This window comes from Symsagittifera roscoffensis, chromosome 10 (assembly GCF_963678635.1).
Source record: "Symsagittifera roscoffensis chromosome 10, txSymRosc1.1, whole genome shotgun sequence".
Lineage (NCBI taxonomy): Eukaryota > Metazoa > Xenacoelomorpha > Acoela > Convolutidae > Symsagittifera > Symsagittifera roscoffensis.
The window spans coordinates 43,898,932-43,923,385 of NC_087071.1; positions in this window are offsets into that span (position 1 = coordinate 43,898,932).

Here is a 24,454-nt window from a genome sequence, read left to right on the forward strand (position 1 = left end):
ATGTGTCGGGCGTATTAGGAATAGCATATAGTCCACATGTTGAAGAGAATGCCAGCATGCTCATTTTGACTTTGCACAAGCGCTGAATCTCGACTTTTGAGTAGAACGAGTGCAAGCGATGAAATTGTTGACCTCCGAACAATTGCTTCAGGGCCTGATTCTAGAGTAACGAGAGGTCGAACTCTCGGTTTCCCGTTTGATTGGATTGGTGAGCTTTGTATATGGTTCATGGGCCTGTCCGTAGATTACTAGTTTGGTGACGATTTGGAGAAACATTTTAGGTTTTTTCGGATTGTTTTATGTTGTCCAAATTGAAATGCGGCCCTAATCTGGGGCGTAACCGCTGACCTAAAGCCTGAACTGAACCTTGTTGATAATTTACACTACTTAGCTGTAATCCATTTCTTGTTGATGTTCACAACAGTGAAGCAGGTTGAAACATCACCCACGGAGTAGTCCGAAGGGAATTCCCCAACTGATTGGATAGAAAAGAGCGTGGGCCTGGCTGCCAGTTGTTGACTGGAAGGATATACGTGTGAGACACCTCACTTTTTTTCTGGCAAGTACAAGATGAGCTTAGTGCAATAGAAAGATTGGTGTTAAATTATCAAATGGAATTAGCAACTGACTAATGTGCTTACCTAAAGCTCGGAGGACAAACTGCGACCTTCGACGTAAGGGGTTAAAAACTAGAAGATTCTGAAGGAGCCAAAGCATATTTCTGAAGGTCTTACTTGTAGCATTCAACTCAGGGAAAGGATGAGGAAAGCAAACAACTTTACCTGGAATGTCTCGGTAAAAGTCAGGACAGTCGTAAAACTGGGTCTCTATAAGTCCCCGATACTTTCTTTAATAAAGTATGATTTTACTTGTGTAACATTTACTCGAAAGGAAATAGTAACGCTGAAAAGATTCCAAAAGAAGGTTGTTAAATCGATAACAGATAAAAAAGAATCTCCGAATACAAAATACAGCATCGGCTCTTAAACTTCTTGCGCCTCCCAATTTTTTTTAAGTTAACGACATTGTTTTAAATGCAAAACCCTTAAATGAAAACAGCAGCTATATTTCTTTACAGATCAACCAAATCGTGAAAACAGGGCGAGCGATGTTTTCAAAATGTCAAAAATGCGAATTGAAAAAACACGAAATGAATTCGTTCCCAAAACAAATCGAATCTTAAATCGATTGGAAAAACTAATAATTTTTAGAGAAAAAACAGGGCTCAAAAATAGAACAATCAAAAAGATGCGGAAATTTTTTGCAGTAAAATTTTCGGAGTGAATCTCTTATTCCAGGTAAATATTTTGCGATTAACAAAACTGTCGAAATAATTGGATTTTACTTTAACGAGTAACGACTCGGACTGAAAATTCCAACTCCTTGCTGCAAATGATTAACAACAACACCAACAGTTCAGAAAAAATCTCGTCAAAACACCAGGAGATAATTCAATTTATGATTTTCTTGAAACATGAATTGCTGCATCAAACAATAGCCGCTTATGAACCCTAGATATTGAAATTTTTATCGCATTTAGACTCGATCTGAACAACAAATCAATAGGTCAGTCAAAAAGTGAAGCTGTGATGGTCTTGTTATCTAGTGAATTAAATCCAAAATTGAGACTTGATTTAGGGGAAAGTTTGAAAATATTTGGGTTGAGGTACTTCCTTCTAAAAAAAAGCAGAGATATAATTCTTGTCAATTTTTCTTATAATCCATATAGCTCCAAAAAAATAGATATTTACGTTTGAATGCTGAATGAAAAGTCAATCTTATAGGTGATTATAAATTGAATTATTTAACTGAAGATGGAAAATGTTTTTAGTAAACTATCATCAAGAAGTTATTTAAAAACTTTCCAAATTATTCAATGAACTTAATTGATTAAAAAATCAGTAATGACTGTGAATCTGATACATCGAAAAAGTCTACTCTATTTAAACCTCAATTAAAATTGAATATTTTGCTGTTTTGTTTATCAGCGAGATAGTAGCCAAAAAGAATTCAATCTTTTAAATCTAGAATCTGTTATAAATAACCACACACACAAACAAAAACATTTTGATGAAATAAATTGAATCGTTGAATCAAACAATAGCTGCTTATGGACCCTAGATAATCAAATATATGTCGCATTTAGACTCAAGAGGAACAGTGAATCAAAATGACAGTCAAAAGTGGAGCTGTGACGGTCTTGATACCTATGGATATAAATCCAAAAATTGGAAATATGTCTATGAAAAAAAAATTTGTTCCAAAATTATATTGAAAATGAATGGCAGCGTATTAAAACTGTCGCACCACCAAAAACATTTTTTTTATTTGTCGATCAACCAAAAATGCAACAGGAAGATAAATAGTCTATCAAAAACTATTTCAATACCCTGAAACGTGATTAAATGATAACAGCGCTTAAAAATTATCAAAGGATCAAGAAATACAACAAGAACTACCAACAGAATATCCATGCTCCAAAATTCATTCGGATTTATATAATTACCAACAACTATGAATTGGCTAGTTTTAAAACACATTTCTTTAAAATTTGGAAGTTCTTTCATCGTTAATACTAACAATAATCAGTCTGGGGCACCTACTATTTAAACGCAACATAAAATACCCGAACACAAGTCTTTTGATTTTTTTTCTTGTCATTAGAATGCAAAAAAGTACCGACAAACCTTAATCATTGAAAAACACACACACAAAAAAAATATTTTGATGAAATAAAATGAATCGTTGAATCAAACAATAGCTGCTTATGGACACTAGATGATCAAATATTTGTCGCATTTCGACTCAAGAGGAACAATGAATCAATATGACTGTCAAAAGTGGACCTGTGATGGTCTTGATACCTATAGATATGAATCCAAAAATGACTTTTGATTTAATAACATTAGGGCAAGTATGAAATTATTTGGGCTGAGGTAGTTCTTTCTAACAAAATAAAAAACAAAGACTCAATTCTTCTCAATTTGGCTCATTATCCAAATAGCACCAAAAAAATAATTTTTCTTGAAAAGTCTGGTAAATCAAATAGTTACGCTCAAACGTTGAGCAAAAATTTATATCTTATAGATGATTATAGTTAGATTTTTTTATTTGAAGATGAGATCTTAATTTCGTTACTTATCATCTTGAAGTTAAAACCCAAAAACTTCCAAGTTACTCAATGAACCTAATTGATTAAATAATCAGTGATGGCTGTTAATCTGATACAATGAAAAAATCATTCGTATCTAAGCCTCAATTAAAATTGATCGCTTTACTGTTTTGTTTGTCACAGAGATAGTAGTAAAAAAAAAGTTCAACCTTTTAAAACTGGAATCTATGATAAAAAAACCACACTCCAAAAAAGACATTCTAATGAAACTGGATTGGAAATCTGTCCATAAAAAAATTTGTTCCAAAATTTTAATGAAAATGAAGTGCAGCATATCAAAACTGTCGCACCACCAAAAACAGTTTTTTTCATTTGATGATCAACCAAAAATGCAACAGGAAGATAAATAGTCTATCAAAAACTATTTCAATACCCTGAAATATGATCAAATGATAACAACGCTTAAAAATTATCAAAGCATCAAGAAATACAACAAGAACTACCAACAGAATATCCCTGCTCCAAAATTCATTCGGATATATATAATTACCGACAACTATGAAATGGCTAGTTTTTTAAAACTCATTTTTTTTAACATTTGGAAGTTATTTCAACGTTAATGCTAACAATAATCAGTCTGGTGCACCTACTATTTAAGAGCAACATAAAAAACCCGAACACAAGTCTTATGATTTTTTTTCTCATCAGTAGAATGCAAGAAAGTACCGACAAACCTTAATCATAGAAAACCACACACACAAAAATAAATATTTTGATGAAATAAAATGAATCGTTGAATCAAACAATAGCTGCTTATGGACCCTAGATAATCAAATATTTGTCGCATTTTGACTCAAGAGGAACAATGAATCAATATGACTGTCAAAAGTGGACCTGTGATGGTGTTGATACCTATAGATATAAATCCAAAAAATAACTTTTGATTTAATAACATTAGGGCAAGTATGAAATTATTTGGGCTGAGGTAGTTCTTTCTAACAAAATAAAAAACAAAACTCAATTCTTCTCAATTTGGCTCATTATCCAAATAGCACCAAGAAAATAATTTTTCTTGAAACGTCTGGTAAATCAGTTAGTTACGCTCAAACGTTGAGCAAAAATTTATATCGTTTAGATGATTATAGTTAGATTTTTTTATTTGAAGATGAGAAATAAAATTTGTTACTTATCATCTCGAAGTTAAGTCCCAAAAACTTCTAAGTTACTCAATGAACCTATTTGATTAAAAAAATCAGTGATGGCTGTGAATCTGATACATTGAAAAAATCATTCGTATCTAAACCCCACTTAATATTGATAACTTTACTGTTTTGTTTGTCACAGAAATAGTAGCCAAAAAAAATTCATCTTTTTAAACTTAGAATCTATGATAAGAATTCACACTCAAAAAGGCATTCTAATGAAACTGGATTCGAAATCTGTGTATGAAAAAAAATTGTTCCAAATTTATATTGAAAATGAAATGCAGCGTATTAAAACTGTCGCACCACCAAAAACTGTTTCTTTTATTTGATGATCAACCAAAAATGCAACAGGAAGATAAATAGTCTATCAAAAACTATTTCAATACCCTGAAACATGATTAAATGATAACAGTGCTGAAAAATTATCAAAGGATCAAGAAATAGAACAAGAACTACCAACAGAATTTCCATACTCCAAAATTCATTCCGATATATATAAATACCGACAACTATGAAATTGCTAGTTTTTTAAAACTCATTTTTTTTAACATTTGGAAGTTATTTCAACGTTAATGCTAACAATAATCAGTCTGGGGCACCTACTATTTAAGAGCAACATAAAAAACCCGAACACAAGTCTTTTGATTTTTTTTCTCATCATTAGAATGCAAGGAAACACCGACAAACCTTAATCATAGAAAACTCCAGTTCTTGTAATTTACCAACCTCCTGGGCACTCAAAGACGCATCAAATTGCATAAAAGTACATTTCACTTTCTCTTCAAATGTTTTATCAAATTTCGAAAAGTTCCAGTCTTAAAAAAACTGAGCGTACACTCTTATACAAAAAATTATCCGTTAGAAAGAGAAAGATTTCAATCACGAGATATGTCAACAGTTTTGAAAACTTTTTTTAAAGCAATTGAATTAGTAGTACAACTTGAAAAAAGAACATATAACTAAAACAAAATTTGGTTTCTGAGCATCCGCTTCAATCATAGATGCTCTATTAAATTGTACTGAATCATTTCGAAAATCAATTGATAAAAAAACTGTTGCTGCCTCCCTTCTTGATATTTCAAAGACACTTTTCTCTGTCAAAAACAATTTTTTCAAGATCAAGATTTAAATCAAAGTTTCCCACAAGGCTCAATTGATTTGATTAAAAATTTTGCAAGCTTTAGGCAGCAGAAAACAATAATTGTTTATACAATATTGTGTTGATCTTCTTAAGTACCTTCTGCAAATTACAATCCTTGTAACACTCATTTTTAATTTATACATTAACAACCTGAACCAACAATCAGCAAAATTTTGCATATTCATTCAATAGGCTTAGAATTCAGAAAAAGCTATCAAACAAGTTGAACATAGCTCTGAAATTCTGTCAATATAATTCAAAACAGTTTCAATAAAGCTGTTCTTAGGACCATTTGTCCTTGGACCAAAGTCAATGGACCACTAACTTTTGACTTATTCATAAGTGATCTGAACGAAGAATTACCAAATTATTGCATTGTCATTCAAAAGCCTGAAAATTCAAAAGTAGCTATCAATTGACTGAAACATAGTTGAGTACTTCTATCAAGGTAACTCAATCAGATTCACTAAAATTGAACGCCAAATTACGGAGTTTCTTGTTTTCAACGAACTAGAGAAAGTTCAAAAGACAAAAAGTTCTTCTTTTCGAAAATCAATTGAACAGAGAAAAACCTTTGGTCATAGATCTCGGAGTTGTAAAGGATCAAACACGAAACTGTCAACAGGAAAATAAATGTATACTAGAAAATTTGGCATGTGGTATTAAAACCTTACAATTCATCAGAAAAACATCACCAGTAAACAGCCGATGGCTGCTATTGATTGCGCTTGTCAAGGGCTACCTACACTACCCGGTTATTTAGCCCGGCAATTAGATTCCAGAAGGAGTTTTCAAATGATTTGTTATTCCAATAAAATTCTCTGTGAAACCTTCGACGCGTCTGTGAAAAATTTACTTTATATACTTGGTGATTTATTTTTTTCTTGTTTTCAAGAAATGGCGTGACATTTTCGATAATAGGAAAAATCTAAATTGCAAAAATTGTATTTTATTTCAAATATGAAAAAAGTCAAAATTAAGGTTTTCACAGAAGCATCGAAACTTTCATAGCCAATTCAAACTATTTGCCAAAAATCTCGAAACTTATTTTTTATTCAATTTAGCTGGGCTGTAACAATGTCGATGCTTCTGTGAAAAACTTAAACTCAATAATTCTTCAGATTTGAAATTAAAATATAAAGTTTTTTCACTTAGCTTTTTCCTATGTTCGCAAATGTCTTGCCATTTCTGGAAAATTAAAAACAAATTACTAGCCCGTATCAAATTAGATTATCCAAGTCATCAAAAAAGGTAAATTATGGAGAAAAAACCTGTCTTGAAACTGAAACATAGTACTAGATGTTTTGAAAGAAAAAGTTTTTGTTGGGAGCTCCACCAATTTAGACGAACTAAATTATTCACCAACGTTCTTACGTATAACCTGCAACAAAACAGTGGCAGCCTGTGGTGTTTCATTTTTCGTAAATTTGGTTTCTCTAATTTTTTTTCAACGTTCAAAAAATGGAAGTTCAAAAGTATCATGAAAACAGAGGTTACAGTCAAGAGTCCCCTCATCATATATTCCAGTCAAAAACCTACGAAATTTTTAGATAAGGAAGAGTAAATATAACGTGAATTAAGCTAAAGAGGATCAGATGTTTGGGAATCAATTGTACAGTATCAACAGGAATTGCTTGAAAATCAAAGTTTTTTGGTTGATACTGACAAGCAAACTTTAACTAAAGTTTTATTTATTTAGTTTGATTCTGATCATTAGGCGACGGTGCCGCTTCTCTTGATCAGTTCCTTGTTTATTCGTTTTCGCTTAGCTCATCTCGTATGAATTAAATCTTATTTTTTTCCTTTAAATGACTAGGTTTTTTGATCAATTTTCGAGAAGCTGTTTTTTGATCAATTTTCGAATATTTTAAGATCTTCTTGAAGGATTTTAACGACCATTTTATTATTTATCTCGCGGTGCATATTTGCATTGTCTGCTAGAAGGTAAGAATTTAGTAGTGTTGAATCTGGTTCTGAATTGATTCACATTAGAAATAACAATGGGCCGAGGACAGAACTTCAGGGAATACAATTATGGACTTTTTTCCAACTTGATATGCCGTAGTTGATTATTCGTTGCCTTTCAGAAATGAAGTCTTTTATCCACTTCAATGTTTTTCCATTTATCCCGTATTGTTTTAGAATACTTAAGAATCTTTTGTGTGGCACTGAGTCAAATGCCCTGTTAAAAGCTAGGTAGACCACATAAACCGCTCTGGGGCTAGCCAGAGTTGAATGAAGTCACCACGCACATTCAGGAGTTGAATTTGTGATGACTTTCCAGGTAAAAATTCAAATTTTTTATTCACAAAATTTTTCTTTTCTTTCTATTCTTCACCTTCCATGTCAAGACTTGATAAAAGGTTTTGAACTAAACTTTAATATTCGTAATTGCCTGTTTTAATTTCACTCGCCGTACTTTCTTCGGTCTTTAGGTGATGATGCTTTTCTTTCTTCGGTTCTCTTCGGCTTCTTTGCGCTTTTTTTGGCTGCTTCTATAGTGATTTTTAGAGACTTGACCTTCCAATTATTAACTTTCTTCCACAATTTTGACTTTTTATCTATGTTTCCACGAGTTGGTCCAGCCTAATGGAAAAATTGTTTTATGGAAAAATTGGCTGATCCAAAAGCGACAAAAGTTTTTTCGATTTAAACAACAGACACAGTTGGAAAGATTGGGTGGACTAATTTTAAATCTATAAGACAATTAGCAAGGTTGTTTATGCATTCTATTGTTAGCTTTTATTTGATATTTTTATTTTGTTTGAGTTTATAAGAATTTTAGCAGGGTTGTTCTATGCATTTTTTTGTTAGCTGTTGTTTGATAATTTTTTGTTTTTTTTTTGTTTTAGGCAGATACATTTACTTCATGTTTTTGCTGTTGTTCCAAGAGTTATTTAAAATTTTTGTCAATGCATGGACTAATTGTAGCTTTTATTCAAACAAAATTTTTGGGTAGAATTCAACTGTTCCTGATGATTTTAAAATTTTAATCAAATTTAATTGCTTTTTCACTGCTTGTTTTGTAATTTTTTTTTGTCCCTAATTTGAAAAATGATGTTTACTTCAGGAAGTTTTCACTCATCAGGGTGTTCAATTGTGAAAACCGATTTAACAAAATTGAAAAGATCTGAATTTTTTCTGTCTCAATTGTTTCAAAAAGTTTGCAACCAATTGATGTAAGGCTTACTGGTCTGTAGTTGTCCGCCACCGGTTACATTAGTTTCCTAAATATATAAGTCATGTGCTCCAGTGTCCCTTCTGCGGGAAAGTTGCTGTATTCCCAACTTTTAGTCAAAATTTTTGTCAAGGCGTGGATTAATTGTAATCTTAACTCAAACAAAAGCTTCGGTTGGATTTCATCTGCTCCTGGTGATTTTGAAATGTTAGTCACGTCTAACTGCTCTTTCACTGTTTGTTTCGTAATTTTTCCTTCGCTATTTTGACAAATGATTTTTACTTCTGGCAGTTTTCACTCACGAGATGGTTCCTTTGTAAAAAATTGGTGATGAAAATTTTTCAGGATCTGATTTTTTTTCTGTCTTATTTTTTGTTAACGTTTCATTTGTTTAAACAATTGCTGGGAAGGCTTTTTCTACTACAGTTTTTTCTCTCACGAACTCTAACATTCGCCCGGAAGATACATATCGACGGATAACAAAACTAAGTCTTAAGACGACTGGCTAGCGTCTAAATAGAGCTTTGCATGTTTTTCACCGTCTCTACCAAGCCAGTACTTTTCGGTGGTCTTTCTTACATCAGGCTGACAAAAACGTTACTGTTCTCCGGCTTCGACCAGAACGCTCAAATTAACTGAATTACATGCAAAATTAGTGAACTCATGGCTGGGTCTCTGTATCCCCAGACCACGAGGTCACTCCTAAAAACAGGGCTGCTACTTATCATATTACTATTGTTTTTGTTCAGTAGATAAAAATCATCATCTCCATCGAAGATGGATCAACCCTTTCCCCCCAACTCCTAGCACCTCATCCTTGTCAAAACTAATCAAAATATCAGTTAAATTCAAGTCAGGACATGACAGGATGCTAAAATTCAATACAAGTTCATAAAAGTTCCCGTCCCGAGACCCTTCCGGATTCTTGAATCCGGCGAATCAAGCTCCTTAACCTCAGGTTCACGCTAACTCGGAGGGCTGGTTTTTACCCTTCACCGCTGTTCGCAACGGCCTTGCAACTATTGTAACAGCACAATAGTTGCAACTCGGAACGTCCTCTGCTGTTCGGCAGTTCGTTGTTGTTTTCCAGTCCCGATTCCCGCACCGTTCGCAATCGCAGATAAAGTTGTTCTGTTTCTTTCTGCTATTTTAGCCAAAATGGCCGTTTTAACATTTCTCAGAAATGTTACGTCATCACTTCGAAAATTTAAAATTTAGAATTCCAGAATCTTCTAGCCTTCACCGTTTGGCCAATCATTCAAATAACGTCCTTATCCGTTCTAAATCGCCAATCCGGAAGGTTCACTGCTAAAATCCTGAATTCTGCAGAGACTGCATTTTGGCCATTCTGGTCGAATGTCACATACTCCCCGGACAGTCCGGTCAATGTCCTCATTGAATCGCGCAATGTTCTAAATGGTTACAGTGTCATCGAACAGAATTTACAAAATGCACGAAATTACTTTTACCTACGTCACATCGACTCACTGCAGAATATAAATGGCATCATACTACATCACTATAGCCTTCAAATTCTTTCATTAATCTGCACATTGAGGATATGATTTAAGATAAAACATATTTTCTGACTTCCAGTGTCAATATCCCGATTGAAACTTTTTCTCCTAGATTTAAAAGGTGTTGGCTTGCAGGACAGTCCTGCCAACCAACAAGCTAAAATTATCCTACTATGCTCCTTCCCTTCGGAAATCTTGCTTGTCTATTGTCCTGAGTATTAAAACCAAGAGACCTTGTGGTTAGAAAGAACAATGCAACAACCTCCCTCCTCAAGAAGTTACTCAAGTTTTTCATGTCACCACAAAGTGATCAGTCTTCCTAAGTGATTAAAAACAATCATGCAGGCTAGAATATTTAAATATACTCTTCCCTCAAGCCTTTCTAAATAAATAATAAGTGAGTGTCTCTAAAGCCACTTCAACTAAAACCAAAATGCAAATTTATAAATGCAACAATTTCCAAACTCAACTTAAATGTTTCAGTTTTCAATTACAACTTGGTTGCTTGATTTCTCACTTGAGTTTTTCACACACATAAAACAATTCTGAGTTTTAACTTTTCTTCATCATCCCTTTGTTCTCTTCTTTTTTCGTCGTTTAGAAGTTCTAAAACTTCTAAATTCTTCTAATTTTCTTTCTTGCTGCCTCTTGTTTTCTCGACCATTCGTCAATGCTCCATTCCCTCCTCCTGTGACACTGACTCCGCACTCTCGGTTTCCGTGTCTTGTAGCACGTCATTGACTATCCTGACGCTGTTGGAAGCCGTCCTCCAACACTTCTGCTCTTCCACCCTCTGTTTACAGCAAGGTAGGGGATCCACGTTTGATTCTCTGTTTCTACAGAAGCTGTTGTGGAGACACAACGTCACGTTTCTCTCCAAATCTTCTTTCAGCATCTCTGCCTTCTCATTTCCATTACGCTCGCTCGTCCTGGAAATTCTTTTCACAGCGGTGGTCACTGCATTCCGATGGGTCACGAAAGCTCGCTTGAAAGCTCCTGCCCCAATGTCCAGTTGATATTCACTGTATACTCTGCCATGCTTCGACATATGCTTTTTCGCATACTCGTACAACCATGCAGTCATGTTAGCTCTGAACCATGGCATCAATCGTTTTCTTGCCCATATCTTCTTCACTTCCATCGGAATGTTTAGAACTTTGCACATTGTCTCAAAATGATCTAAATCTTTTAGACAATCTAATTTCTGCAATTGTTCTCTCGTCGGTGCCTCCTGTCTATAATTTTCTCTCACATGAGCTTCCAGCCATCGTATCGCCATCATAACTCCCACTATCACTATTGTTATGGGCTGTGATGAATCTGGTAAACCCATGGAGAGCAGCTCTCCAGAGTCCCAGATCAACACCAGATTACTACGCTTGGGATACCACCAGGTCTGCAGCAAGCAGTGGCAAGGAAACTCGTCATGTGTCAACATGATGCTCCTCCAATTCCGTTTTCCCGAAGCTTCCAGCAATGGCTCCACTTCCATCATCACTCGGTGGATCTCATCATTCTCATCTACTGCATTGTAATCTGTGACAGTTGATCCTCTCTGTTTCTGTTTTTCAAAGTCACTGAAGTTCCCGCTCACATATCCCATGAACTTCTTTCCTAGTATTGACTCCAACTCCTCTTTGGTTCTTTCTGGAACTGCTGAGAAAATCTTACACAGTAACTCGTAAGACTTTTCAGACATTCTTGCCAACCTCACGCACTTCGGCACTGAAAAGGCTTGATCCACAATCGTTCTTGTACTCTTCACATCCACAGCTACGAAATGTACAGGATACTTGCTCTTGCACATTGGAGCCAACATTGAACCCACCAAATATCGTGCTCCTGATGGTCTACAATAAGTTTCGCTGTGCCTGATGTTCATCTCCGTTTCGATTGCTTCCCTCCATTTTCCTATATACTTCTGCTCAGTCTGCAGAACTCCTGGGAATACTTCTACGCTGATGGCTGTGACCATCTCATGTTTCTGTTCTAGATTCAATAGTGACTCTAAAGAACCAAACATGCTGTAGAATCCTAGTGCTGTCACTAGATTCACATCGGTTCCTCCATGGCAATCTGCTATCAGTTCCGTTTCCGTTCTTGCTTTCATCACTACATTTCCAAACAATACCGTCAACTGCTTGTGTTGTTTCTCCAGGGTTTTCACACAGTCTAAACTTCCACAAACGTGACCCTCTAGTCCACAGACTTCCGCCAGACAGCTACCAGGTTTGACCCAGTCTTCTGGTCCCCAGCCAGGCAACTCCACTCTATCTTCTCCGTTGCTCTTAGAGGCTGTTATCATCACATTATATATGATGTTGAGGTCACGCAGGTTACAGTCCGCATTCAGTTCCCTCTGTATGTCCTGTGTCGCCCGTAATATTGAGTCAGCGTTGGGACTAGGACACCACGATGGCTTCATCAATTCCCACACTGCCATCAAGCTCGTTCTCAGTAATTCATCTGAGAATCCCAACCCAAATTCCACTCTCTTGTCGGATTTTGGTACTGAAGGTGCAGTCACCTCTTCTTCCAAGACCAATCCCAATTTGGCCTGTGGATTGTTAACGCTCTTAGTCGTCACAATTCTGGACGTCCAGAATCTTAGTAACACCGCCTGCTCATAATCAAAGAAGCAATCACGTATGTCTTCACTCAGGAAAGGATTGTATGCTATCCCTATAATCCCGAATCCCGGACACATAGCTATATGACTTCTTCTTGATCGGTCCACAGTATTCACTGGATTTTGGCAATGCTCCCATAGATTCTTTAGTGAGCCTCAACTCCTTGTTTGAGAATCTCCTGATCTCGTCTATCTTTTTCATGGGTTCCAATTCTTCAGGTTCTTTCATGTTCACCCTCATCGGTTTACTTTGCTGCATATCCAGTATTGCTAGTAAGAACATGGCTTTCGTTCGCTCATCGCCTTCCTTCAACATTTTAACACAAGTGCTTAATGCAGGTACTGAGATCTGCTCTATCAGGAATCGAATGAAACAGAGAGCGTCTCTCCGCTTTGCACACGCTACTGCTGCTTCCTCCTGGACTATCAGATCCCTCAGATTCGTCATAAGGAAAACTTTCTCCTCCTTTGATCTCTTCCTTTCTTCCGAATCATATTCTTCGCGAGTCAGTCCCATCATGCACCAGGCGAGCCTGAGTTGTAATTCTGTCCTTACGTAAGGTACTGCCACGAGAGCATGTATTCTTGGCGTAGTCCTCATTTCCTCTTCGAAATACCTCAATACTACTGCTTTCCATGGAAGGCTCACCAACTGCTCGATCGTCTCCGCCTGTACGTCAGACGACGCCAAAGTTCCGTACGCCTTCTGCTTGAGGGTGGTGCCTTGCAACATTGTTTCCAGATAACCCTCCATGGCTTTTTCTTCTTCCAGGGCCACTACATACCCTCTAGCCGAGTTTCGGTATTCCAACATCTCCATGTATCCACCGGTGGGTTCATCTATCGACACTGTCTCAGACACTGTCAGTCTGTTGTATTCCACTGGTGTTAATTGTCCTGCAACACTTCCCTTTCCATGATTCATGGGAGATGGCTTGAAGTCCCTCATTTTACTCTCTCCACATTGACTGAGTATTTCCATTTCTAAAGTCGCTCCAGTCAGAGTGCGGTCACTCCTTTTGGATTTATAACCGGTTGACTTTAACCCCGCCATGAGAATGGGTGGCACCATCGCTATATCAGTTAATATTCTATCTGTGCCAGACAATTGATAATCACCTTGCCCCAAATCCATGACTTCCTCGACTCGTTTTCTTTTCGCTGAGTTACCAGCTTTCATCGATATCTCCGAATCCACTTTCGTCTTTCCAATCCTCCTCGGCATCACTCTGCTGCCTAACTTCATTTTCATCGCATTGATTTTATCAATCACCATTTTCGATCGCATCGTTCCTCTCCTGGTCCTTGACAGGTACACCACCTCTCCTTCATTATCCTGCGGTGTTATCTTGATGGGAGAATTCGCTTCACTCTCATCAGTGGCGGAGTCGATCAATAACTCACTCAGTCTCCCTTCACACTCATCAAGCTTGTCAAGTACTTCTCTCATCAAGGGTTGATTGAGACCTGTTTTGAGAATGGACTGGGTCCCATAGCTCTGAATCACAGTCCAGACTTCTTCCATGAACGCCACTCTGTCCAGCTTACATCCCGTCCTACTCTCGTGGTCTCGGTGATGTACTTCCCATTCTTCTTCGGGTAGCGTTCCCAAGAAAGGTACTCTGGCTGAGGCCTCTATTCTTCTCCTCCGAGGTGATTCCATGAGGATTCTCTGATCGTTATTTCTTGTATTGCCAGGAGAGCTGCTCTCCGGCAAATTCCGTTTCATTTCCTCAAAGGCTGACGGAGGTTCCAGTGTCGAGATGCCTTCATCCGCTGGCTCAGTCGTTTCCAACGTGTCTGCATTATTCTCAAGATCACTGAAGATATTGAAATTCAGGCTGGATGTTCCTCCTGTCGATGCCCTGTCGTCTTCCCCACCAGCTTGATCTTGTTGCATGGGTTCTTCCGTCTGACGGTTTCCACCCTGTCCGTCATCTCCTTCTGACTTGTCCCTATTCGAGTTCGATGGTCCTTGTTTGTCATTGTCAGCTTCTTCCTGGAATCTCGGTATGAGCAATGTACCGGCTGATTTATCTTCCTCTTCTCCATGGACCACTTTGATTTCTTCGCAGCCGAAGGGTGCTAGGAAAATTCTCGTCTGCAATATTCCCGCAGCTTTCATCTCTTTTCTCACACTGGTCAGGATTACTGAGGCTTCAGGCAATTCAGTCCTGCCTCTCATCCTCATTGGAGCTAAGCCTAGTCCCCTCCATTCCTCATCAAATCCTTCAGGCTTGGGAGTAGCGGCGTTGCTTATTCGCCTTCTCGTCGCTTGATCCGTGTACGCAAATCGTGTGTACTGTAACACGGCGGCATTTCTCCCCACGAAGTATGGATCCATCGTCGCCGAGAAATTCCCTACTCTCCTTTCATTGGTTTCGAATGCTCTCAACCTAGGAGTTTATACTACGGAGACTGCTCCGAGCAACATCCTTCTTATCAGAGGGAATTCAGAGATTGCTTCGGGTAGCTTCTTGTAATCGCCCCAGTCCTTCGTCTCTTCTCTCACCTTGTGATACGCTGCTGTGAGACGAGGCACTCTGGTCATTTCACCATTCGTTTTGTCATAGGGCCTCAGATTCCAAAGCTTTGGAAACACCTCGATGTGCCCTCTTTCTACTTCTCCCATGCGGTCACAGAAGTGATCGTCAAAATTGATGACTGTCATCTCTGGCTCCGATATTTTCGCAAATAACAGATCTTCACTCATGAGCTCTCGCAATGTGTGCTGCTCACACCAGTTCAGTGTACTACCGTCCACTGCCGATATGAGGTTCAGGTGCAACACCGACCTCCTATATGCTTCCACTTTAACGTCAGGGAACGCAAAGGTGACTGCTGGTCCATAGATCACTGTCACGAACTCCGTGACTCCTCTGATCAGCGCCAAGGGATCGATTCTCATAGCTAAGCTCAAATCTGTTAACAGCGGCATGCCTCCAACATGTCGTCTAACATCTTCCTCTCTTTCAATTGTCTCGTCTTCTCCGGTTCCAAAGCGATTTTGCTGCAAGAGATACTGGATAAGAGTGTGTCTCAGGTCTCTTATTTTGTTCCACGAGTCTGTGGATTTCTTCATATCCAGATTCCTCACTCTCTCTTTCATCTGCTCTGGACAACGTGCCAGTTTCATCAGTCCTCCCAAGTTTCCGTGGGTTATTGCGATCAATGTCAGAAGTCCATCTAGTCGCAGGTTCTGTATTCCATCCGTAAGCAGTATCACCGGTCCTTTCACGAAATTCTCCGCTCCAAATGTCACGAACAGGGCTATTAATTCCACTATCGATACTTTCACTACCGCTTGGAGGAATTCCTTTATCAAGTAGTGCGAGACTTTCGGGTAGACTTTTGCCAAGAAGGACGCGGTCCATCCGGCTCCCAACCCTTCTAGCATGCTGTCTGTCCTTTCAAATCCCTCCTGTCCTTTCACTTCCTGGGTCCAGAAGGTTTCCAGAGTAATCTGACACATTCTGTTCACGAACTCAGCTGTCTTTTCTCCGGCATTTTCCGCCAGGTTCACCTCCTTCAACAAGTAGGCGTGTATCTTAGTGATCATTACTGGGCCTTGCTGAAAAGCATCTGCACCCAATGCCGCTACTCTCGGATTCAGGTGTAGCCACTGGTTTGCTTCCGGCTTGGTTCTCAGCACCATCGCTTCCAGATGAGCTCTCGTCTCCAGTGAATTCTTTCTTCTCGTGTCTTCACTCGCCACTTCCATTGCTCGGAACCACAAGTCGTTGGACATCGCCGTGATCACTCGATGATCGTCATCTATTCCTGGTTTCAGTTTGAGTTGCCGACTGAAGTTGGACAGTTCCAACCCCAGCACTTCGTCCAACACCAACATGTGTAACGCGTGGTCCTTGAACCCTCTCATCGCGTTTGAGATATCTGACCATACTGCCGGCAGTTCAGCCTTAAGTGGCCTCAGGTTCTCCATTTCTATCATGCGATTCGGGGCTGATATGATCACATCATATTTTCCCTCCGAAAGTAAGGCTACCATTGTATACACAAATTTCAGTCCATCCGGGAGATATGCATATCCCGGAGACAACGCAAATACTACTCTCAACGTCACTTTATTGAATGAGCCCTCCTTTGTCGCGTCTACCACTTCACCCATTGACTCCAGGATGTCTTTTATCGCTGGCCATACTGCGTTTTCTGCTGTTGCAGGATCTCTGAGCCTGCTCAGAAAACCTCTACTGTGTAGATGGTCATTGATGCCAGCAAACACAATCGTTATTGGGTTCATTTCTGTCTGCCTTTGTACCCCTATAGCCAATGACACTGATTGCAATAGGTCTAAGTCAACTGCGGCCAGCATTATGACGTCCGGCCAAAACAAAGACTTAGAGGTGTACACGAACTCTGAATTCGCTACTACCATGATTTTGGCCTTTCTCATCTCTGCTTTATCGTAGGCGGCGAAGATGGTCTCATCTTTCTTTATCGCTGTCAATCCGCCATATCTCTGGGCATCACCATCTTGGTTCACTAGTTTTGGGTACACTCTCTCCTTCACATGACCAGGTGGTGTCGTCAATTGCCTAAATATCTTTACGTGTTGTCCAATCGGCGCTCTCGCCGTCAGGAATCTTCCTGGCCTTTCTTCACGATTCCTCTCATCATGGTTCAATCTCACATCTTGCAACGGTCTTGCATTCACAGGTCCTATTGTGTTGTTGGAGGGCAGTCCCTCCAAGTCGGCAAATCTCAAGGCCGTCGTGGAGCTGAAATTTATGCTAGCGGCTATCAACCAGTCTACGCCGGTTATCGAGTACAATCTGCTGACGGATAGCGTCGCTCCATTCAGCATCCTCCTTGCATCTTCGATGAAGCTCACTCTCTGTAGGTCCAGCTTCATTAGTTCTTCTTTGTATATATGCCAAGGAGACGGTATGGATCGCGACCACATCAATGAGCCTCTGCTCGGTCTTTCCTCTCGACTGGTACTCGTCGTCTCCGATCTAGTGTCCGATCTAGATGTGCCGGCTACTTCTTCGATTGGTTGGTTGACAGGTCCTATCCTTCTCCTAGGATGAATTGTTCTCCTCATCGGTGCCTCTCCCAACCGATCCTGTACATCTGTTCTTCGACCTGGTTCACTGGAGCTTTGTTGCCGGTAATTTATGGCGGCTGGGACCGTACCCAAGCGTGTTTCCAGGTTAGGAGGCACAAAGGTGGTGATCACCGTATCACTCACCGTTCCCTCTTCCTTCAGCACTCCTGTGTCAAAGAGTTCTGCTTCCAGCTCATCCAACCGTTCTTGGAAGACTCGATTCAACCAAGCTTGTCCTTCGACACTGTCGAAGTGGATGCCATCTGTGGTCAGTCTGGCTTGATCCATGGCTCTCAATTCATGTTCAATGTCCATGAGGATCATTCTTCCGGCATTTCTATTTGCTAGGTTTCTCAAGATGTTGTTCCATCTCATGACTCCCTCGTTGTGCCTTCTTCCTGATACTGTCAGGCTTCTTGTGTTCATTGGCACAGTGCAAACGGTCAGTACCGCGCAACTGAACTTCTGCCAGAGAGTAGTAAACAAACACACCATCATTGCTTCCCACAGTGCTTCCTGCTCATCTGATCCTCTGGAGATGTCATTCGTCCCAACTAAGATCATCACATTGGGTATCTTCCCTGGATTCATCAGCTCCACCATGCGATATAATTGGGCAATCGTCGCGCCTCCAAAGGCCATCACCGTGGTGACCCACGAGGTCCTCAAATTCGACAGCACTCTGACTAAGCTGTCTCCCAATATCAGGTGAGATGTCCCGAGTGGTGGTTGCTGCAGGTTCACAGCCGGGCTCCAGGTAGCTCGATTGAAGCAGGCTCTCGGATCTGTCTCCGGAACTCCCGTGAAACTATACTTCAATTGATTATTCTTCTGCACGTCCATTACACGAGACACTTTCTTCGCTGGCATCTTCCTTACTTTTCTCTCGGTGATCTTCGAACTCCCCCTGAGTGGCGTCACGTCACTTATCCCTTGTCTGATTATTGTCTGGGAGAGTTGTTCTCTGCCCGTATCGTCAATCGTTCCATAGGGTGCAGTCACCCCGGAACCTGGTGCATTCTTGTTAGCGACCAATCGTCCAGCGGCCTCTATCAGTTTTCTCACTGTCTGTTCTACGACGGGATCACCCAAGGTGTCACTAGGATCCGGGATTGTTACTCGGTTCGTCTCTGCTGGAAGCCGTGTCTCCGTTGTTTGACTCATTTCTCGAGGTGTCAAGAGCTCCATCGGGGACTGCCCACGAGGAATATCCCTTGCAGGTATCATTTTCTCAATGGACGTCGTCAACGCCACCTGCTCCGATCGCTCTTTGTATTCCTGCCTTAAGCGTTCGATCTCTTGACCCTGCTTTTTGTTGCAGTCTTCAAACAACTTTCTCCACATGTCCCGGTCTTCCTCCATCGCCAGCATGGTCTTCGTCATATCGTTTAACTCCTTCTTCGTACTTCTCAACTGATCGTTCATCTCGTCCAGATCTTGTATGGTTTGGTTCGTCTGAACCTTCTGTGTTACTTTCGCCCCTTTTGGTGGCACAGCTGCTCTCAGTGGTGAACCAGACGAGGTCGCCTCGCTGTTCATCTCCCGATGCATTCTCGTCAGCCCAGGTTTGGGCTTGGAGGGCATTGGCATCTCACCTGGTTGGTAAGTCCTAGAACTTCCCAACCCAGGCTCATTCGCCAAGTCACTCCCTGAGAGAGCCCCGTTTCTCCACCTCATCACTCTCATGTTCGGGCGGTCTAGTACTCCTCTTTCTCCATATGCTGCCATCAACAGGACTTCCGTGGGGCGGTCCCCACGGTTGTCGTGCCCCAAGATGTTAATCAGGGCGGTCAGCAACATGACCACCTCTGGGTCCTCCAGAGCGAAGTCTCGTTCGATCAGCCGACGATAGATCGCATCTACCATCGGTCCTACATATGCCTCTGCCAGGTCCATCAATTCATCCAGGTTGAAATTGTCCATACTGTTCTTTCCAAGTTTGATTTGATTTCGATTTCAAGTTTTGACTCAAGTGAGCAATTAAATGATCAATCAGGATCTAGAAAAGAAATCACGAATGTCACACTTGTCAATTTCACCTTAACATACATCGTTAAAATTTGCTTAAAGACAGTTCAGATAAAAAGATATTTATCCTAAAATTTATTAAAATCAATTGGTCTCTAAAATTTTGGAATTCGACCTAAGATTGGACAGTCCAAACTTTGGATCTATTCCCAAGATCGTCTTTTAGTTTTTCATGGTCACTAACCCCTACTTGCCCATGATCTTAATAACCTAACACATAACATAACATAACGTAACATAACACACATATCACCTATTACATGCAGCTTGGTCTTTGGCCTAACACCCTCTCGCACATCACTCAGCCTATACTTAAGTAATATTTCTTATGTAGATACACTTGTATGCTCGTATCAGAGAATATCACGTGTACAAGCGCGTACAATTCCCGAGGATGCAGTCTTCCTCTATTTGGATCGTACACTGGAAGCGAAAGCTCCTTCACGTCCATTTCCACAAGGAAGTCCCTCAGCCTCGTCAAAGACAAGACTAGGTTTTCTGGGTCCACGTGCTGCTTCTCTGTCGCCCTCGTTACCAAGAAGCATAAGTACTTTCCCGGTATCTGCGACACCGCCGGGGGTAAGGCTGCTACGCCCCCTATCCCTGGTCTTTGCTTCCAAAGGAATTCCACGTTTTTATATTCCCTCTTAAAATCTGCCGCTAGCGCCGTCCTAAAACTCATGTCTGCGGTGATAGCTACCGCACATGTTCTGTTTGTGAGTATGAACTCACTGTCTGTTAGTATTATGTTACTAGAATATTCATTTGGTAAATTAAAATATGACTCAACTACCCTGCCTATGTCAGGTTTCTTAGGTTCTTCACCTGTTTCTGCTTCTAAGTTTCCTGTTTCTCTTGCTATTCTCAATTTTTTTATTATCAAGTTTTCAGTGTGGGTAAGTCCTACCCCCACTCCCCGGACAAAAATATCCATCGGCGTCCCCGTCGATCGCATACCGGGTATCAAGTCAAGATTAGAAGCTGGAATGAGAAGTTGTCCTTCCTGGGCAGCCCAGGAAGGATCATCTCGTTCGGTCTTAATGTATTTCGCGCTTTCGCGATCTACGTCTTGAATCGTAACGCTGGTCTTTTCAGGGTCTGATGTCATTTCGTTCAGCCACTCTAAGACACGCAGGTTCGTCAGGTCTTGTTCATTTGACTGCTGTTGCTCATCGTCGAACTCCACCTCGGGTTTCGACCAGTCGTCAACCCACTCATCGTTGTGATCATCGACTATGTCAATGTCCTGTGACACTGTTATTTCCTCTAAACCCACTACTTCCTCCACTATTTTCTTTAGATCTATCCTATCCACTACAAAGTCGTCACCGTAAGGATTGTATTTCTTTCTTAGTCTCGTCCCGTCTTTCTGACGAGTCTGCATCGTGAACGGAAGATCTGGTTCCATGTTCTTGGGAACCTCTGTCTGTTCGGAATCCTGCCAATCTTCCTCTGCGTAGGGCAAGGTTTCATCGTCCGCTTCGATCTGTTCGTTTGGATCCAGGTCCAATGGTGTATCCGTACCTTCCTCTACGACTTCGTTTCCATCGTTCTTCTCCCTGGTGCCTTTTTCATTGACCTCACAAGCAGGATCCATCATTAGATAATCCCCTTCTTCCATGTCTGCAGGTATACACCAGTCTTCTGTCGATGGATTGTGTGGCTTGATGTTCTCGTAGTGGGCGGCTCGGCCAGTACTCAGTCTATAGAAGCGTCCCTCTTGGTGCACCTCTGTAATCATGAAGGGTCCCCTCCACTTCTTCAGAAGCTTTTTTGTCCCTTTCGGTGGTATAACGTTCTGAAATACCCATTCGTAGTCTCCCACCGAGTAAGCCTTTGCACCAGTTGCTTTCTTGTCGAATCTTTTCCTCTGCCTTGCCTGTGCCTGCTGAGTGTTTCGTCTACACAAGTCGTTCAACTCCTGTTGGCGTCTGATCACATCCCTCACGTAGACCTGTGGGGATGTTTTCTTTCCCTCATACTCTGGGTAGAAGAATGTCAAAGGTAAAGACTTCTCGTGTCCCGTCAGCATCATGTGTGGACTGACTCCAGTGGTGGAGTGTTGCGTGCTATTATAAGCTCCCATCACCTGTGGAAGGTATCTGTCCCAATCGGTCATGTACCTGGAACAATATACCCTCAGCATCGACACTAACGTCCTATTCTGTCTTTCTACTAAGCCATTCGTCTGAGGGTGGTATGTCGTGGAGTGAGCCTGAGCGACTTGTGACCGTCTCATAAGCTCTTTCGTAAGCTCGCCTACGAAAGCCGTTCCATTGTCCGATTGAAACGTCATTGGACATCCGTGTCTTGCTATCCACGTATTGATCAGGTGGTCGCATGTCTCTTCCGCCGAGGCAGTCATGCAGGGCACGGCCTCTGCATACTTCGTGAAGTGATCTATCATGACCAAGACTTGGTTGTAACCGCTGTCTGTCATGCATATCTTCTGGTGATCTATCTGCACCACCTCGTTGAATTCAGACGACTCAATTGATTGTAAAGGAAATCGCAACTTCCTAGGATCCTTGACCTGTTGGCATGACAGACATGCTGTCACCCATTTCTCGCATGCCTTTTTCATCCCAGGCCACTCAAAGCGCTTCAGGATCCTCTGATACACTTTGTCGATCCCTTGATGGCCCATCTGATCATGCGACCTGAATAATAGTTCTGTCTGATAGAGTTGCGGCAACACTATCGCGTTATATTTGTATAAGACCTTGTCTTCTTCTCTTCTCCTGCAAGCCACGATCCCGTCCTTGTTCAGATATAACCTCCCCTCCTTCTGCATGAAGTATTGTCTCAGGATCCTATAGCTGTCTTCTTCCAGGTCACCTTTGTCAGGTGCACCGTTTTCTATCCACCTTTTTAGGTTGCTTGTCATGCGATCATTTCTCTGCGCCCTTAGAAGGTCCGAGAGTCTGTATCTCGCCTTCAAGTACGTCTTCATGACTCTCATCTGACTGTTCAGCTCGTTGGGCTGATGTGTGTCTTCTTCCATCTTAACGCACCAAATCTTCGCCAACGGTTGTGTTTCTTGTTGAAACGGCTGAAGATCAGTCCTGACTACCTCTTTCTGCGGCAACAGGCTTATCGAACGTTTCGATACCGCTATCGTTTCTAAGTCATCCGCTGCGTTGTCAAAGACTCTTTCGCTTGGTATTAGGTAGCGATCACTGTCAGGATCCTGGTACACCTCTCTGTCCAGGTTTCTCGCCCGAGTTTCCACTAGTAGCGTGTGTATCGCCAGTTCTGACAGTTCTGATCCCGAGGTCGAATCCCTGTCTGAATAGGTGTTCATTCTCGAGCTTTCTGACTTATCATCCGTCGAAGGTGTTGTGCTGGAGACTGCACGCTCCTCCAGATCATGTCCGTATTTCCTTCGCATCCATCTGAACTCCCCGGACAACACTTTGTTCTCTAGGTCCTGTTTCTCATCAGGAATTTTCTCGTCTATCTCGGACTCCCCGGACAAATTCACTTGTCCCGGGTGTTGATCTTGTGATTGCTGGTTTTTCTCCTCATCCTTCTCCCCGGACAAATAGTCTTGCAGCAGATTTTGTTCTACCTCTTCACCCTCTTTTTCCCGGTCTACAAAGGTGACGGTTTTCTTTCGCTTGCTGCTCCCCTGTTCTTTCCGTCCGTAAGAAGTACTGGTTAAAATCTCTTGGGGTATTGAGGATACTAGTTGCTGAACTATTGTCCTACAATCCCTCTTGTTCTCTTCGTGCTGTTGTCTGGACGGCATGATCTTCACTCTCTTACTGACTGTTAGCGATGCCACTGCTGCTGTCCACTCGGGGTCATCTCTGGTCACTTCTCTTTCTAACAATCCACCCAGCATCCGCATTACTTGTGGTGTGACTTGCACCGTTTTATCCAATAATGAGAGAGGCTGTTTATATTCATGCGAGAGAGTTCTTGCTGGACCAGGTTCGAGCGCAGCAACAAATCTAAGGGGACTGGATCCTCCTTGGACAGGATCTTTATCTCAGCTGCTTTCTCTACAGGTAACTCAGGATGCCCTGGAATTGGATGTCCAGACTTATCCAACCATCTCGTTAAGGGAAGCGCTTCATAAGTTTCTTTGTCCAGAAACGAGAATCCCTCCTTTACTTCCGCCTGATTGGCCTGCTTCTGCTCCAATCTTTCATAGAACTCAGTTTTCTTGCTGAGACTGTCAGCATTCTGATGTTTATCACGCATCCTATGTTCGATTATCATATGGTAGCCATCCAATCTGACTATCCATCTACCAATATAACTCTGATCCATCGAGTAGGTCTTCAACCAGGATAACGCTCTGTTGTCCACGCGTAACTTGAAGGGAGCGCTCCCCAAGTATGCACGGTACTTTTCCACGAAGGTGACTACTGCAAACATTTCTGCTTTCGGTGCGCCATATTTCATCTCTGTGTCACTCAAGACCTTGCTGCCGTATGCAATGGGACGGAGGACTGTTCTTCCGTTCCATTCTTGCTCTTGATGCAATATTCCTGAGATGGCCACCACCGATGCGTCTGTGTCAAGAACATACATGCCCTTTTCTGTAGGCATGCCCAGCACTGGCGCT